This window comes from Lichenostomus cassidix, chromosome Z (genome assembly GCF_008360975.1).
Source record: "Lichenostomus cassidix isolate B80296 chromosome Z, HeHo_3.0, whole genome shotgun sequence".
NCBI lineage: Eukaryota > Metazoa > Chordata > Aves > Passeriformes > Meliphagidae > Lichenostomus > Lichenostomus cassidix.
In genome coordinates this window covers 73,317,635-73,330,248 of record NC_139511.1, presented here as the reverse complement: position 1 = coordinate 73,330,248, position 12,614 = coordinate 73,317,635, and positions in this window count along the sequence as shown.

Here is a 12,614-nt window from a genome sequence, read left to right as displayed (position 1 = left end):
ATTCAGGCAGGCTGTCTGGCTCCTTATGCTGCCAAGCATGGAGTTCACAAGGTGCTGAGACACATATCCGGCCTCAGCATCCTCCCAGGGCTGCTCCTGCTCCTGGGGAAGCACTGAGCATCTCTGGGAAGATCTTAGGAGCTCTTCCTAAGCTCTCTCCTACCTAATTCAGTGGAAACTGTTGGGTCTCTGCCAGTGGGAAGCTCTCCAGCCTCAAGACTTTTGTCCCAGGAAAATAGCAAGAGGCGGAAAGAGCAGCCGGGGACACGAAGATATTTGAGAGCACAAGCTGCAACTCAAAAAATGCTGTGCCAAACTCTTGTCTTGTCCTGGCAATAGCTGTTAAAATGCCTTAGCAGTAGTGGAAATCTGCTGATTCAAAGGGGAAATACAGAATATTTTAAAAGTACCTTGCTTGTAGCTGCAGTGTGCTGGTGGCTTGGTGCTCCCTCTCTAGCTTGGAGCAAATCTTGGCCTGAGAGAGAGTAGCTGAAGGCAAAATCCAATGTACTGTGTTCTGCTCAAATCATACATCCCCTCCATGGTATTCTCAGTTATACATACAGACAGGTATTGAAAAGTTAAACTAAAGGTGAGAATTCCTTTCTTCCTCCCCAAGTCCTTCTAGCACAGGTGGGATCATGGAAGTGTCTGCCAGAATGGAGGCACAGTGATGACTTTTCTAAGAAGTGGCTGTGGCCATGAAGTGCTCAGATGCTCCCTCAGAGACTTCTTCAGGAAAACAAACACTTAAAATAGTCGGTCAACAATCTTCCTGCCAGAATCAGACTGATCATTATGATGGTCGGGCTGCAATTGAAAGCAAATAGACCTCCTTTAAAAGCAAAATAATAGACCCACTGTAGGAGCACGGGACTGGAGACAGACAAGGTCTTTATTCCCATCCTGATAGAGCTGGAGTGAGTGGCTCTGCCCTCCTTCCCAAGCATCTGTCCCCCTTCCCAAGGGAGATGTCTGTCTGTGCCTGGGGGTGTCAGATGTGAGGTTCAATCAAAACTTATGGTGAGAGACAGCCTGGCTGAAAACCTAGAGAGAAACAGAGGTGATGGGGTGTGAATGTGCCCAGGGTGTTCATGGCAAAAGAGGTAGCACTAAGATGTCAATACTGTCTCCTGTATGTGTACATAAAAATCAGATTTCAGAGCAGGGTACCCATGGGTGAAGCAATGCTTGGCTGTGGTAGGAGGGGAAACTGGTGTTGAAATGCTGAGTGTGGGGACAGGCTCCTTCCCCCACTTCTCAGTTATTTTTAGAAGGGCATTTTGTATTCAGCACATGGGTGCCAAGGCTGTTTGCAAGTCAAGGGTAAATTCTCTGGTATTTGGAGGAGCTCTGAAATGGGAACGGCCTGGGCTCCTGGAGAGCTGGGTTTGTGAGCACTGATATACTCCAGAAGGGTTGAAATCCTGCTCTGATGCTTCTTTCCACACTACAGGTGAGAAGATGCGACTCTGAACAGCTGGATTTTCTCCTTGACCTCCCATGTAGCTTAAAATAATAGCCTTAATTTCCCACATTTCACATAATTCTGTTGAATAATGAGACTACCTGGACATAATTAATTACTTTCCTCCACCAATTTAATTCACAGCTACATCTTTGGATTAAAAGGCCTTAGAAATACAAAGTATGATTATCCAGGTAAGAACAAATTACCAATTTAAAGGATCACCACGATTCTAGCCCCGAGGATTTGCAAAGGTCAAACTGCTGAGGAGGCTGAGCCGGGAGCTGGCAGAGGCAGTGCAGGGACTTGGGATGGTGATAAAGGATGTCCTTCCACACCAGGCAAGATGGATCCTGTCAGATGCCTCTGCAGGGTGACAGAAAACATCTCTGACAGGGACATCAATAACTCCAGTTTTGCCCGAGTTCAGATAAAACATTGACAAGCGTGTTTTGCAGAGGCATGGCTGGCCAGGAAATATTACAGAAAACCCAGAAATCTCTCTCTTCCTCTGGCTGCAAATGGGATTTTTTTTTCCTAATCCCTTACTGTGGATATTAATTGCATCAAAGGATTGTGATGCTGCTTAGAGGGGTGAAGTGGGAAGGAATTGTTAACAGTCGGGGTGGGAGAACAGGCAGAGGAATTTCATTGGGTGAGGGATGTGGAAAATCCAGAACACTGGATGGAGCATGACAGCAAAATATTTTTCTAATTTGATTTTTCAGGGAGAAATTCTTGCAATATTTCAGTAAAAGGTGGTTACAAGAAAGATGAGGGCAGACTTTTTAGTAAGATCTGTAATGACAGGACAAGGAGTGAATGTCTTAAACTGAAAGTGTGTGGATTTAGGTTATATATAAAGAAGAAGTTTTTTACAATGAGGGTAGTGAGGCGCTGGCACAGAGCAGCTGTGGCTGTCCCTGGATCTCAGGCCAGGTTGGACAGGGCTTGGAGCAGCCTGGGATAGTGGAAGGTGTCCCCATGGCAGGGGATGGAATGAGATGAGCTTTAAGGTCTCTCCCAGTGCAAACCACTCCATGATTCTGTGAGTCTCTGTCTCTGCCTTTTCATTGCTCAGTATCATACTGTGGACAGGCAGCTTTATTAACACTGTTGACTTTTAAGCAAACTGCAGCCTCAGAAGTCTGCCTGGAACGATGCAGTAGCAAGAAAGCTAAGCTTTGGGCAAGCACTCTGGTCCTGGGTATACTTTTAATCATGGACAAGGCTGAGGAGAGCAGGCTGAGCACCACAGTGGGCTGGGATGGCTGCACCATCTGAGCTGGGTTGGTACTACCATGGGGCTGGTAGCCCAACCCTTGGCTGGAGAGGAGCAGAAGGCAGCATGACTCAGTGAGGTTGTGTTTGGATGACTTGGGCTACTGGTGATGAGAGATGAAAGCCTTCAGTTCTCCTCTTCAGCTTTCCTGCTCTGAAATGGGTACAGGTCTGCTTACCCTGCTGGTAAAGCACCTTGTGAGTCAGCTTTCACCAGGTGTGAATCAACACTGGGTTTTTAAGGATAACAGCAGCCCTTGGTCAGCAAGGACTGTTTGAACACCTTCTGGTCTTTAGGACATGTCCTAGGAGAAAAACTTTGGGAAAACAAGAAGAGTCTCAGACTGTAACACTGCAGCCTTGTGCCTCATCTCCTTAGGGCTGTGGCAACTCCCTTGCCTGGTCTTGGGTTAATCCAGAATCTGGTGGGGAAGAGTTCATCAAGGAGGCCTTCACCACACACCTGCTGATGGCAGCAGCCCAGGTTCTAGCTTCTCCTGCTCCTGGGAGCCCACATCCTCTGCAGTCACCTGCCTGCACCCACTGTTATCTCTCATGCATCTTCTAATGATGCCTTCTCTGGCCCTGACTCACCTGCTGATATGGAGATCCTCCCTTTCCGGCCAAATCCTCTCCCCCCTGCCAGCAGAGCCACCCCAAAAAGGAAGGAGGATTGGCAGCAAACAGCACTCCAGCACCCATCAGCCATGGGGAGCTTGGAAAAAGTGTATTTTTATCAGCTAACCACAGTGTCTATATTATGTGCAGTGGAGAAATCATCAGGGTTGCTCAGGCTCTGCTTCTCCAAATAGGAGGACTTACACTCCTCCTTCCACCAGCAAGGTGTAATGCCTCAGAGAACCCAAGTCACTCATCCTCTTTTTCCCACTGGGCATTTCCACACTGTGAAATTACAGTCCTTAACCACATAAACTTGTGGTTTCCACATGCCAGCAGCTCAGGCTGAGCAATGACAAGAGCCCAGGATTTATTTTTTGTCTGCTAATAAAATAAGTGAGCTTATCTTCACACGGGCTTTGCCTCTTATCACATTGCTTTGGTAAAAATACACCTTGCTGGAGTCTTGCCCTCCCTTCCTCAGCAGCTGCTGAGGGCTGGCACCCCAGTTTCAACCCAATTGCCTTCCCAGTAAGGTGACTGGGGAGAAAAGGGAAATATTTTCATTCCCTTCTTGCTGCGAAAGCTGTTAGAAAAAAAAGGGTTTGACATGCTTTCGCTTTTGATAGGAGAAAAAAAGAGATAACAATATCAAACCACAGGCAGGTCGGACGCATGGCAGGTATTTTATCATGCTCTGGCCTCTGGGAATCAGAGCAGGGCAGGTTTATATTAACCATGCTGGGACAAAATAGAGACATGCTGATACCCTCATATCTGTACAGAGGGTAGCAGACACACATCAGATGGAAATTTGCAGCTGCCCAAATAAACAAAAATGTGAAGGTAGAGTTACAACATGAGTTATCCCCTCTAGCACAGGCATTGCTTAAAGATTTGGCTGCTTGAAAGCAAAACTTCAATTAGTTTGCCCCAAAATACTTCAGTGCATGATGCCAGAAATGACAGAAATAATGAAAGAACCTTTTCACCTTGCTCTGACACTTTTCACCACCCTGAGCTGGAGTGTGGAGCTCAGGGCACTGAAGAACCAGAGGAGCTGAGGGAGCCTGGCGTTGAAGGTTTCCAGAGATGGGGCATCTGCCCCCTCTCTGGGCCTCACCACCCTCACTGCAGAAAACATCTTTATATCTATCTAAATCCATCCTCCTTTCATTTAAAACCTTTACCCCTCATCCTGTTGCAACAGGCCCTGTGAAAAGGTTTGTTCCCAGCACACAGGTTTGCCAATGGCTCTCAGATTTTCCATGATTTTTTCCTAAAGAATCCTTCAAATGCTATAAAAAAAAAAGAGGCAGGCTTTTTTTCCCAGAGCTTTCTCTGTAGAATAAACTTGCTTTTCTAATATGTCACTACAGCACGACTGTGTTCTACCACAGCTAGGGACCCCCAGGCAGGGGTGATTCCACACCACCCTGGCTGTCCTGTGTAGCAGGACTCAACTGTTTTTCCCCAGGGATAGAACACAGGGAGATGGTTTCCTCCCTGCATTGAGTGAGAAAATTTTCCTTGTTTCAGAAGTGACAGTAAAACCTGGGAAGATGCTGAGTTCATCTCTGCTTAGCTTTGCTCCTATGAATAATTATTAGCAGGTCTTTGGAGCAAGACCAAGAGTAAACAGGCACAGCCCTTCAGTCAGCAGATATTCCAGTGTCCCTTCTTCTACTACTGAAATAAAATGTCTAATTTAACTCCATTTCTAAATTATACTAATTAAAAAGTACTAGCAGCACAATTAAGTGCACTCCGCAGAGAGAAACTGCTTTTCATGAAAGGCCTGCTTTTGGATTCCGGATAATATAGTTTCCAGCAGATAATGTTTAATTTCTGTGTAATAATCCCATATTCCCCAGATGGGCTTCTTTCACAGGGGCTGAAGTGCAGACAGTCATTGCAGACAGTTAGAGCAATAGTAGACTCAAATCTTTTTTCCATCATCCATCCTGGTCTGGAACTGAGAAAATCCATGCTATTTGCAAGGCATGGTGATGGAAAATTATTATCCACAGTTTAAAAAAAAAAGCCTGGTCTCCTCTCCCAAGTATGGTGTGCTCTCCTAAGAGGGATTTAACTTCAGAAAGGAATGAACTTTGTTACAAAACCAGCCCTGAATAAATCTTCTTCTGTTTGTTCTCTCCAGGACACAGCAATTTTATTTGAATAAGAAATTATCAAGAAATACAGGTATGCATGGCAGGACATGAAAGATGGACAAATTTAGTTGTAAGCATTTAAAAGCAAAGGAAATTAAGGGTGTGGGACTTGGGGCTGCGGTGGATTCCTCATCATCTGGAGTCTTTAATTAAGTTGTTTCTGTCTTTTTTTTGGTGGATTTAATAGAGGCTTCTAGAACAGTGTGCTGGGGCTTTAGCAAATCGGTGGGCATTGTATGGGGATTACAGGGTGGGGCTCTGTGGGCTGTGAGAGAGACATCAGAGGACACCGTCCCTCCTGGCCTTGGCTCAGCAAGTCTGTTCCTGCTCACCTTGGGAAAGATCCACCTGCAATCATGGCCCTGGAGATCCAGGATAAATTATTAGTGTGTGCTCGGATGCAAAGGGAAAAACCAAACCTCGTGCCACCCCAGGCTGTGGCAGGGCTTTGACCACCCTGTGAGGCATTGTCCCGCTGAGAGGACTGGGAGAAAGCACACAAGGAAAATGAAAAAAAATTAAATTAAAAAAAATAATAGAATCCTAGAATGGTTAGGGTTAGAAAGGACCTTAAAGGTCCTCTAGTCCAATCCTCTGCCATGGACAGCGACAGTTTCCACTAGATCAGGCTGCCCCAAGCCCTGTCCAACCTGGCCTTGGACACTTCCAGGGATTCTCTCCGGAAAGACAAGAGTTTTGGGTTTTAATAGATCTGGATTTGTATGAAGGAATGTTTCTTTTGCCAGAAAAGTTTGGACCACATGATCCTTGGGGTCTCTTCCAGACTGGAATTCTGTGATCTCTCACAGTGCTGCAAACCCAAAGACCAGATGACACAAATAATTGCCACAAGCAGCTAAGATACTTTCAACATATATAAGAAGGTTTCTGTTTCCCATTTTCAGCATTAAATTATAGTTTCTCTGTGTTTTTACCTTCTTCTGCCACTTCTCCTGTGGGGTCAAAGGGCTTGGCAGAGGAGCTGGTACACCACATCCACATAATATATGGGAATATACTAGGAAGAAATATAGGAAGGATCCACATAATATATGGGAAAATATATAGGAAGGAATTGCTGGCTGTGAGGGTGGGGAGGCCCTGGCACAGGGTGCCCAGAGAAGCTGTGGCTGCCCCTGGATCCCTGGCAGTGTCCAAGGCCAGGCTGGACAGGGCTTGGAGCAACCTGGGATAGTGGAAGGTGTCCCTGCCATGGCAGGGTCTGGAACAGGATGAGCTTTGTGGTCCCTTGCAACCCAAACCATTTTGAGATTCTCTGATTCTCTGGTGTTGCTCCCCATAATAATGGGAATATAAAGTTCCCCAGAGCAGCAGAAGCCCCTTCTGTCACTGGGAGAACAATAACTCCACCAAGCACCAGGCTGAGGAGCTCCTCCTGCTCCCATTGGACTCACTAACTCCATGTGGAGCAAACATCCTTGAGACCCACAGCCCCACCTTCCCCATCCCCTTGCCTCCTCTTACCACCAGAACCAGCTTGAGACAAGAGGAGGGAGCTGGCTGCTCCCCTGCCCCAGCAGCACCACATCCCACACCCCATCCAAGGGCAGCTCCAGCTCTGAACAAAGCAGGCATCACCCTTTGAAACTGCCCTGGGCTCCTGCTGCAGTTCATGGCAGGTGAAACGTGGCAGCAAAGTTTACATAAAGCATAGTTAAACAGAGATGCATTTCTGCCTCTGAGCCATCAGCTGTAGCAGCTGATACTTTCTCAGTTTTCTACAGCTTTTGTGCCATGGTTTGTCACACACAAAATAAATTCTAGGAATCCTTGTGATCATGGTGGGAATGGGTTCTCAGTACCGTGACCCTGATAGATTGGTAGCCTCCTCTTCCAGCCCTTTTCCCACGTCTGAGCCTTTGCTGTCAGCAGCCAAACCTCAGAGACCTGAGTCAGGTCCTGAATAAGCACTCAGAGGAGCTGGTCTTGTTCCCCTCTCTTGCAGCACTCAGCTTGTTCCAGCCTTGGATGTGTTTACTCACACAGGTTACTCCCGTTCAATGTCTGACCCGAGGACACCCAGCAGAAACACAATTCCTGGTATGTTCACCTGGGTGTTCAGAAAACTAACCTGGGGCCACATTTCTCCACAAATGCTGCTGAAAACTACAGTTTATTAGACCATTTTTCTTAGACCGTTGGACCATATCTCTTCAAGGCCAGGTTGGATGGGGCTTGGAGCAACCTGGTCTATGTGTCCCTGTGGAAGGTGTCCCTGCCCATGGCAGGGGGTGGAACAAAGTCAACTTTAGGGTCCCTTCCAACCCAAACCATTGTGGAATTCTCTGATTCTTACAGACCATAAACCTCAGCAACCCCAGTCATGCAGTAGCCATATTCTTGCCATATTCCAGTACTGTATTCCTGCCTGGAGCACTTTTCCCATTCAGATATCATCCCCATCCCCTGTCTGGCAGCAGTTACATGCCGAATGGACATCAGGATGTTTTTCCTATGGATGTGGAAGAGCAGGGAGAAAAATTTCATTTTGTGAAAAAAACCAAACCAACCAAACAACAAAAAAACCCCCACCCCAAAACAAACAAAAAAAACCCAAACAAAAAAAAGTTTTTGATTTGTTTTGTGCATAAACTTTTTTCCTCCTGGTGTAATCAGTGTAATCCTCGTGGAATCCCCCTTTACTGCCTCGCCCTTTGGATAAGCACAAACACAAACATTCCTATACTGCAGAATGGCATTTGCTATTCCAATGTGAGTCCTGGGGATGCTGGCTTGTATGCAAAATGGCACCAACATCACAAGAAGAAAGGGCTCTGCTTAGTTGCCCCAACACTGATGTTTTATGCCATCTGAGACACTCTGAGGCCTCTGCCTGGGCACATGGATGACACAGGACCCCCAGGATATCCACTGGGGCGGCAGTTCTTAGAGAGATCTCTAAAATACCTGAGTTTCTAAACCAAAATCAAACTGTACAAGCCCAAACTAGATGTCTGGGCACAGCATAAGCCACGGAAATATGGAAAGTCACACTCAGTCCACACTGAGGTTCATTTTCCTTCTGTACTCTCACCCATTGCAGCCCCCCTGGTTTTCCCCCATCTCCACCTTTCTGTAAATAGGGAGGGAAGAGCTCTCTGCTGTACATCCCAACTCCAACCTGCACAACACAGACTTGGGTGGGGCAGGAACCCTCCTTAGGAGATGACCAACCTCTACTTTGAGCACAAGGGTTGGAGAGGGGCAAACTTCTCCTCTGGCAGGGAGGATTCTCTCCCTGTGGAGACCTGGGAGGTGACTGGATGCCCGTGAATCTCTTCTGTTGTTTGCCTGCCAGGGAGCTCCCTGCCCCTTTGACCTCATCAAGCTTTAGGATTTGAGATACTCCTAGTCAGCTGAATCCTTTCACATCCCAAAAGCCCCGACCCCCTGGCTGTGTTAACAAAAGCACTGTTGCACAGTTGGTTCCAAACACTTTACAGTTACATCGAGCCCGGAGCCCAAGGTTTAAAGTTTACCCTACCTAAGAGTTAAGTGGACAGAAAAACAGGAAGGAGAGAAATAGAAACAAACAAGGTTCAGTATTCAGGTGCTTAACCCTGAGTAGTGAACAGACTGGGAAAAAGCATATTTTCTTGTAAGTGAAAAGTCCTACCTCTCCACAAGTCTGTCCATGAGAAGATGGGATTGAAAATGCCATTCAATGTAGAATTGCCTATCTGTGAGATCATATTTGACGCACGTTCTAGAGACAAGAAGAAGAAACTGCAAGCAAACCAACAACATCAAGAGTGGTTGCCATTAACTACAGCATTGAACTGAATGGTCTTTGAATGATCTTGAATGAGTGTGTCCCTCAGGAATTCTGAACAGGCAGATCTCAGACTCACACCACTCAGCCTCGAGGCTGGAGCAACTCTGCTCTGGAGCCAGGCTGGGAGAGCTGGGGGTGTTCAGCTGGACAAGAGAAGCTCCAGGGAGAGCTCAGAGCTCCTGCCAGGGCCTAAAGGGGCTCCAGGAGAGCTGCAGAGGGACTGGGGACAAGGCATGGAGGGACAGGACACAGGGAATGGCTTCCCAGTGCCAGAGGGCAGGGAGAGATGGGATCTTGGGAAGGAATTGCTGTCTGTGAGGGTGGTGAGGCCCTGGCACAGGGTGCCCAGAGAAGCTGTGGCTGCCCCTGGATCCCTGGAGTGTCCAAGGCCAGGTTGAACATAGTTTTGGGTAATCTGGTCTAGTGGGAGGTGTCATTGTCCATGGCTGGCGTTTGAACTAGGTGGTCTTCTAGACTCTCTTCCAACCCAAACCATTCTGTGATTTTGTGAGTTCCTGCTCTAACAGTGGCTCAACAGCTCTGAGGGAGGGTTTTCCCTATTACCTATTAATCAACAGAGCTAGAAGCAAACAACTTGTTCCCCAAAGGCCTGTGGTTCTGTAATTCCGTGGAGGGGCCAAAACAGATTATTGCTCCCTAAAAATTACACTTTAATCTTAGATACCCCCTAGAAACACCTCATCTAGGACAGCCTTCATCCTCCAGGTTCTTCTGGACAAACCCAGTCCAGCTGTGGCAAGTGGTTTGTGCATAGGTGGGCAGAGAACTGCCTCCCTCATGAGTGGAGAGAGAGGACAAGAGGGACAAGAAAAAGCTGTTAAATCAGTGTATTTGTTATTTGCTGCCCTCTGAGCAGAGCCTTTGGTACCTCACAGAGGCAGTTGGGCACCACATGGTCGTCACCAGATCTCTGACAGCACAGATACCCCACAAAGCCCATCCCTGTGTCCTGCACCAGTTAGTTCATCTGCAGCCTTTGCAACTGATGGGTTGGAAGTGGGCTTGTGCCTGGTGCTTCTGCAGCTTAGTGCTCCCCATCCACATTTCCCTGCACCCCAGCAGCCTCCTTATCCTGATGCTCCACATCCTGGTGCCCTGTAATCCCCCCCATCCAAGAGTTCCTGCATCCCAGTGCATTAGCATACCAATACCTTCCTCCATCTCAGTGCTCCTTCATCCTGGTACTCACCCCATTCCAGAACTCCCATCTCAGTATATCCAACCCAGCACCTCCATTCCAGACCACATCCCACTCTTCCTGCATCCCAGTGAGCTTGCATCCCAATATCTTCTTTCATCCTGGTTCTCCTTCATCCCGGTACTCACCTCAGACCGGTCCACCCAATACAGTACCACCATCCCAGTTCCCCCATCCCAGTTCTCCCATCCCTTCCAATACACCTATCCCAGTATGCCCATCCCACTTTCCCATACCTGTTCCCCCATCCCAGTATCCTCATCCCAGTATCCTCATCCCAATACTTCCATCATGGTTCCCCATTCCAGTATCCCCATCCCTGTTCCCCTATTCAGGTTCCCCATCCCAGTATCTCCATCCCTGTTCCCCTATCCCAGCACTCCCATCCCAGTTCCCTCATCCCAGTTCCCCCATCCCTGTACCCCCATCCCTGTACCCCATCCCCATTTCAATACACCCATTCTAGTATTCCCATCCCATCCCATCCCATCCCATCCCATCCCATCCCATCCCATCCCATCCCATCCCATCCCATCCCATCCCATCCCATCCCATCCCATCCCATCCCATCCCATCCCATCCCATCCCGGTTCCTCATCCCTGTTTCCCCATTCCGGTAGCGCCGGGCGGTGACGCTGTGGCTCCCTCTGGTGGCGTCTGCCGGAGCCTGCAGGCAGCGCCTCTGCCCCATCCCGCAATCCCTGTCTGCACCTCCCAAACCCCTGTCTGCACCTCCCAAACCCCTGTCTGCACCCCTGAAACCTTGGCCGGCCCCAAAAACCCCTACTTCACCTCCCAAACCCCTGCCTGCACCCCTGAAACCTTGGCCGACCCCAAAAACCCCTGCTTCACCCCTGAACCCCTGCCTGCACCCCTGAAACCCTGCCTGCACCCCTGAAACCCTGTCCACACCTCCCAAATCCCTGTCCGCACCTCACAAATCCATCTGGACCCTGGAGCCTCTGTCTGCACCCCTAAACCCCTGCCTGCACCTCCCTAACCCTTGTCTGCACCCCTGAACCCCTGCCTGCACCTCCCTAACCCTTGTCTGCACCCCTGAACCCTTGCCTGCACTCCTGAAACCTTGACTGCCCCCACAAACCCCTACTGCACTCCTGACCCCCTTCTTACACCCCTGAATCCCTGCCTGTACACCAAACTCCAAACTGTCCCCATCACAAACCCCTGCCTGCACCCCCAATGCCTTCTTGTACCCCACAACCCCAGCCTGCACCCCCACAGCTCCCAGTTCCAGCCAGATGGCACAGGGGATCCTTTCCATGTCAACCCGTGGGGGCATCTCCCAAACCTTCCCAACAGCACCACGGGGATCACACGCATGGGACCTCCCAGTGTTATGGGATGTCCCATGGAAAGATTGTAGAATCATGGAATCATTGGGGTTGGAAAAGCCCTCCAAGACCATGGAGTCTGACCATTCCCCCAAGCACAGCTGAGGCTACCTACTGACCCATGTCCCCAAAGGCCACATCCACACAGCTCCAGGGCTGGGGACTCCACAACTGCCCTGGGCAGCTGTGCTGGGGCTGGACAGCCCTTTCCATGGACGAATTTTCCCCAGTATAGAACCTGAACCTCCCCTGGCCCAGCCTGAGGCTGTTTTGTCCTGTCCCTTGTTCCCTGGAGCACAGCCTGACCCCCCGGCTGTCCCCTCCTGTCAGCAGCTGTGCAGAGCTCCTTTGCTCCAGCCTGAGCTCCTTTCCCAGCTCCCTCAGCCTCTCCTGGTGCTCCAGACCCTTCCCAGCTCCATTCCCTTCCCTGGACACTCTGCAGCCCCTCAGTGTCTCTCTTGTCCTGAGGGGCCCAGAGCTGTCCCCAGGGCTGGAGGTGCCTCAGCAGAGCAAGCACAGGGGACAGGCACTGCCCTGGGGCTGTGGTCACCCCACAGCTGGGACAACCCAAGGCTGATTGGCCTCCTGCTCAGCTGGGCACCCCTGGGCTCATGTCCAGCTGCTGGCACCAGCACTCCCAGGCTCTTCCCTGACAGCCTGGAGCTGCAGGGCTTGGTGTGACCCAAGAGCAGGACCCAGCACTTGG